The sequence below is a fragment of the Alnus glutinosa genome, chromosome 3, assembly GCF_958979055.1.
Source record: "Alnus glutinosa chromosome 3, dhAlnGlut1.1, whole genome shotgun sequence".
Taxonomy (NCBI): Eukaryota; Viridiplantae; Streptophyta; class Magnoliopsida; order Fagales; family Betulaceae; genus Alnus; species Alnus glutinosa.
Window position 1 is genome coordinate 17,294,893 of NC_084888.1, and position 6,498 is coordinate 17,301,390.

At 34.5% G+C, this 6,498-nt stretch overlaps 1 long non-coding RNA gene across 1 annotated transcript; it reads left to right on the top strand.

Moving 5' to 3' along the window:
* Positions 1-2,405: 2,405 nt before the first annotated feature.
* On the top strand, positions 2,406-4,670 carry LOC133864894 (uncharacterized). Its single transcript, XR_009899577.1, has 3 exons — positions 2,406-2,998; positions 3,777-3,810; positions 4,372-4,670. It is a non-coding gene; the product is annotated as an uncharacterized LOC133864894 (long non-coding RNA).
* The last annotated feature ends 1,828 nt before the right edge of the window (positions 4,671-6,498 follow it).

The window sequence follows — 6,498 nt, forward strand, 5'->3', positions numbered from 1 at the left end:
GAGATCAAAATTATTTTGAGAGGATGAGGAAGCCATTTTTTGAAAAACTAAGGAAATGATGATATTCCTCAAAGGACCTGAAGGAGAAAAGATAGAAATGAGGCTGTTGTTTGAAAGATCTGAAGGAAAGGAAAGAGGATTTAATCAGTGGACAAGACGCGGTCTAATCAAACGTCATTCTGAGCGTAGCTGCCACTAACACTAGCAGACAGCTCTCGAATCACGAGACTTCTTCTTTTTCAACTTTCACCATTTTCACCTTCTCGAATTCCGAATTCACCAAGACTTTTCCGGATTTCTCGCCGCACCTTTCGTGCCTAGCAGACGTTGAAGAGCATTCCGAGAAAAGGATGGAGATATTGCGATCCACTGTCGGCACCACTTGCATCGACCCTTCTCAAATTTTCTCTATAAATTCGCTCATCTTCTTCATTGCAAAGCACACCTCTGAACTCTCAACCCTTCATACTTTGAGAGCCAGAATTTTTCTTATGGTCTGAGCTTTCATCGCTTCCTGAGAGGGAAGATGAAATTTCATAACCAAATTCCAAAGTCTAAAGTTGAAAAAAATGCAGCATCACAACCAGATTCATAAACAACGAAGCAAGACTATTCTTGATCATACTATCCAGAAGCAAGATTATTCTTGATCATGCAAGACCTTCTCTTCCTTCTCGTCACCGTAAGCCTTTCGTGCATCTACTCACAATCCGGTGATGGCGATCTGTGACAGAAGAGAGAGAGCACTACGATATGAGTACCGCACTCATACCCTTTCATGATTGCTTGCCTTCCCCATCTTCCTCTCCTTCGAGGCTTCCATGTTCTCATTTGGCAAGCTTTCCACCATAACTATCTGGAAAACATCTGCACAAAGGAAAATGTTATACGAGAAATTTTTCCTGTAATGAGGATTTCTTAAATGAAGTTTAGATTTTCAATTATGATGATGTTTTGAAGTATGAATATGATATGTTTTGGCTGATTCGAGTACTTTTGAGTATATTGAAATTTTGATAAACTGTCAGGATTCTAAAGAAAGATTTCCAATCTGATTTATATGGGATGAGTTTGAGGTTTAAAGATTAATATCAATTCTATGATAGTAGCCAGTGATTACGGATTTTGATGATAGGTTAAGGCAATTCTGAATTACGGAACTAGAAATATATGATTTTGTTATTGGAGGAATTTTTGGTGTTATGGAAATATGATTTGCAAAAATTTTGTTGGAAAACAACATGTTATGATTAAATCCCATTTTGAGGTTTATTTAGACTAGAATAATTTTTATGGGATAATACTGTGGAGACTAGGTTTCGATACATTTCTGATATTGATGCTTAGTTGATTTTTGGAAAGTGAGAAATACTACATGGCAGTAAATGGATTCAATTATATATCAGTTGATATGATTAAGGAAAATGATTATGTTATTTGAGGTTTAAGTCTTGAATTTGAAATTTGCTGATTTACAGACTTGATGTTCATACTGGATGATCTTAGAATTTCTGCACCTTTATTAGATACTAAGTATACCGTTGATGATTAATTGATCTATACTTCGAGGTTAAATCTTGCAATGGAATGCAAGGATATTGCCTGAATTATAATTTGAGGTTTACCTATGATTGGAGACAAGATTTGGAAAATGATAGTGTCTTACACACTTTTTGTTGATAAAGGAAATAAAGATTATATTGTAGGACCTGATCTTAAGCCTTTATACCTTTGTCATGATATTAAGGATAGTTATTGTAGCGCCCCAGATTTTAAGACATAAATTATAATGGTTTAAATTAATTTTAAAACACTTTTAATAAGGCAAAAGAATAACTATGATTATTTATGAAAATAAATAATGTATTTCTGTTTTTAGAAACGTTTATAGTTGCAATTTGATAAAAACTCAAAACAGACCTTAAACTTTGGAATAACGGAAATAGGGTCAAACGAACTCCATTTTGGTCGATTCAAAAACTGAGACACTCGTTTTGAAGTCCTCTAGGTCCCCTCCAAATTTCATGATGTTTGGACATCGTTAAGGCCATGAAAACATCCATCAAAAATACGACCCCTGTTCTGGACGGAAATTCACATTATTCATTAATGGGCCATCTTTGGACTTAACCCAACCCATTCCAATTGCTATCCACAAACCCAACCCATCTATCACATGTTATCTTCCTATGATCATGATGATTACATGAGTCATCACCCAATTCAACATGTGAAAGACCTATTTTTATACCTTAAAGAAATGCCATTAATTAATGTGTGTTAGATGATTAAATATGTTAGTGGAGGATATAATGATTCAACACCTAGTGCAACATTCCACTACATTTATTCCCTCCCCCTCTTACGATGAAAGAATAAAGGATGTCTAGAATAGAATCTAGAGTAATCATAAAATGAAAGTAGTCTAAACAATATCTTGGTTTAACTTGTCAAAATAAACCAGAAACTTTGATTGACCAAAACTAAGTCATAACGAACTCGGATTGAGTTGAACCAAAAAGAGAAAGTGTTCATCTTGACGTCATCTATCTACCCTCAAAATTTCACAGTGATCGGATTAGATTTGACCACCAAAACGTTGTTTGGAGTAAGCTGGCCTCTATTTGGACGAAAATTCATATATAGCATTATTTAATACTTCCTTTGATTTGGACAACTCATCACCCACTTCCTCTAATGTGTGCACTCATCACCACAAGTGTTGCCCACATCCCACATCTAGAATGCACCACCTTAGTGATGATGAAACCCATGTGCCTTGGAAATAAGGCTAAGATGCACCAATTCCTATCCATTGGATCAAAATGTGTCTACTTGATCCTAACCATTCATTCTCTTATAAATAGAACCAAGGTGGAAGATGCAATGCCCATTAAGCTTCACTCACACACACACCTAAGGCCAAGAGAGAGAATTGTAGGATTTGTGTAGTCTTGTGTTTTTCAAGGCTTGAAGTGTATGCTAGGAAGTATTTTGGGTAAGCTTCTAATCATTAGTTTCATTAATTTGATGATATAGGTTATGATTTCATTACTTGTTATTTGAATTGTTTAAAGACCCAATAAGCTTAAGAGATAAAAAGAAAGTAATATAAACTACTTTTATATTTCATTGTCCTCATGACTTCATGAGTTGATCGTATTTATATTTCCTTTTTACATTTCATTGTCCTCATGACTTCATGAGTTGATCGTATTTATATTTACTTTTATATTTCATTGTCCTCATGACTTTCATGAGTTGATCGTATTTATATTTCCTTTTATATTTCGTTGTCCTCATGACTTTCATGAGTTGATCGTATTTATATTTCCCTTTTACATTTCATTGTCCTCATGACTTCATGAGTTGATCGTATTTATATTTACTTTTATATTTCATTGTCCTCATGACTTTCATGAGTTGATCGTATTTATATTTCCTTTTATATTTCATTGTCCTCATGACTTCCATGAGTTGATCGTATTTATATTCCCTTTTCATTTCATTGTCCTCATGATTCTCATGAGTTGATCGTATTTATTCCTTATTGTCCTTATAATATATTTTAATCCTTCAAGTTCATATTTGGTTGCATTGGTTATATAGCCTCGTCACCAAATCATGAACCAAGGTTTTAAGATTTATTATGAGTGATCGTCTCAAACGTAATGAAGTGATGAATAATAAATATAAAAAGATGAGGGTCTATAAACAATGATTTGTTTGATAGATGATTGATAAATATATTATTGCATGGATGGATTTATATGCAGAAAAGAAGTTTAAAGGAACTACACGAAGAAGAGAGTAAGTATTTCTATACTTACTGAGAACGAAGCTGGTGGATTTTTCCATGATATCGTGTTTATTGTTTTATTTAATTTATTCATTGCATGTGGCCGATCATGCATAGCATGTTGTGTCTAAAATAATATAACGGCTGATGAGATAGCCATCAACAAGCTGATGTAGTAGCTAGGGGAAAGTATGGCTAGTCAGTGGATCCAAGAGGGGTTCATAGTGACCCAAGGGTATCCGAAGACCTAATATATAACTAATGCTGGGACCGGTAGGATTCCAGTAAAAACAGGTAAAACTTTAAGTGGGAGGCAACGGACGTAAACGGGTTCAGATAACCTAGAACGAGAGGTCTGAAGAAAGATGATCATAAAACATCAAACTAAATGGTTACTACGATGCATATTCATACAACCCATACATTTGCATTATACGCGTGGCTATAAAGCCATATCTGCATGTTAAGGAATTTATTAAGTAAATCAGTATTCACCTTATTATTGGAAACAGTGGACTCACTTTGGTTGTTTTGTGTTTTTGTTTCTATATATATATATTCCGTTAATGCAGGTTAATAGATAAATACCAGAGCTCAAGAGGTTTTATAGCTAAGGACGCATAGTTTATATTTTGTTTGTAGTCTTCTGTGTTTATAGCATTTTATGTTGACAAGATTGCTAATGATTTATATGTATTCTTTTGTGTCATTATGGACACCTGTTTCCTTGTATTTGTTATAAGTATTTTCTAATGAATATCTAGAGGTATTTAATTTAAAAGCTCTAATGTGTTATTTAATCCAAGCCTGTTGGATAAAAATATATTCCGCTGCGAGAGTTTATCTCTGATGTAGTAACGTCACGTGGAAATCGGAGGTTTCTGCTTACGAATTTGCTGGTTCAAATTTGGGGCGTTACAGTTATGATTGATTTGATTTATGTGTCTAGGATATGATCTATGTTTTTTTTGAGGTTTGAAGAATTAAGACTGTCTTACTTGAGGATAGGAACAGTTGGATTTAATAATAATGTTTAAGGATTTTCTAATGGAAATGGAAACGATGTGGATAGTGGTTACATTGGAAGTCATAGTTATGACAAGATAGTATAAAGTATGCTTTATTGAAGGAAACTTTATAGTTTACAAATTTCGAGGACGAAATTCTGTTAAGGGGGGAAGAATGTAGCGCCCCAGATTTTAAGACGTAAATTATAATGGTTTAAATTAATTTTAAAACATTTTTATAAGGAAAAAGAATAACTACGATTATTTATGAAAATAAATATGTATTTTTGTTTGCAATTTGATAAAAACTCAAAACAGACCTTAAACTTTGGAATAACGGAAACAGGGTCAAACGAACTCCGTTTTGGTCGATTTAAAATTCTGAACGCTCATCTTGAAGTCCTCTAGCTACCCTCCAAATTTCATAATTTTTGGACTTTATTTGGTACCCGAAAACATCCGTCAAAAACACAACCCCTGTTCTGGACGGAAATTCACATTATTCATTATTGGGCCATCTTTGAACTTAACCCAACCCATTCCAATTGCTATCCACAAATCCAACCCATCTATCACATGTTATCTTCCTATGATCATGATGATTACATGAGTCACCACCCAACTCAACATGTGAAAGACCTATTTTTATACCATAAGAATACCATTAATAAATGTGTGTTTAATCATTTTAGTTGGATGATTAAATATGATAGTGGAAGATATAATGATTCAACACCTAGTGCAACATTCCACTACATTTATTCCCTCCTCCTCTCATGATGAAAGAATAAAAGATGTCTAGAATAGAATCTAGAGCAATCATAAAATGAAAGTAGTCTAAACAATATCTTGTTTTAACTTGTCAAAGTAAACCAGAAACTTTGATTGACCAAAACTCAGTCATAACGAACTCGGATTGAGTTGGACCAAAAAGAGAAAGTGTTCATCTTGATGTCATGTATCTACCCTCAAAATTTCACAGCGATCGGAGTAGTTTTGACCATCAAAACGTTGCTTGGAGTAAGCTGGTCTCTATTTGGACGAAAATTCATATAGCATTACTTAATACTTCCTTTGATTGTCAACTCATCACCCACTTCTCCTAATTTGTGCACTATCTCCCTAGTGGCCAAGCCATCATGAATGAGAGAGAGAGAGTTGGCTTAAATTTCATTTTCTTTAATGATAATGCAAATGCACTACCTTAGTGATGATGAAACCCACTTGCATTGGATGCACCAATTCTCATCCATTGGATCAAAACCTATCTACTTGATCCTAACCATTCATTCTCCTATAAATAAGCATGCAAGGCTCCTTGTTTTCCACACTCCTTCCTTCTTCTCTCTTCTCCCTTCTCCTGCTTTGTTGTTCTTCCTTTGCTCTCTTTTAATCAAGAGACGTAGAGATACTGAACAAGAGAGTGTGAGACCGTGAGATTGAGAGAATTACAAGGGAGAAAATCATGAGAGTAGGAAAAAAAAAAAAATACAGAAAGAAACCCGTCTCCGGCAGAGTTTTCCGGCGACTTTCCGGTGACTTTTCCGGCGACTTTCCGTGACCGAACTCACCGTTTTCACTGGATTTTCTAGTGAAAATTCTTAGTTAATAAACTAAGAAAATATACAAAGAGGATTAAGCTCGATCCCGATATTAGGGAAATCCAAGTAAGGGAACCCTTTACCCCTTCTC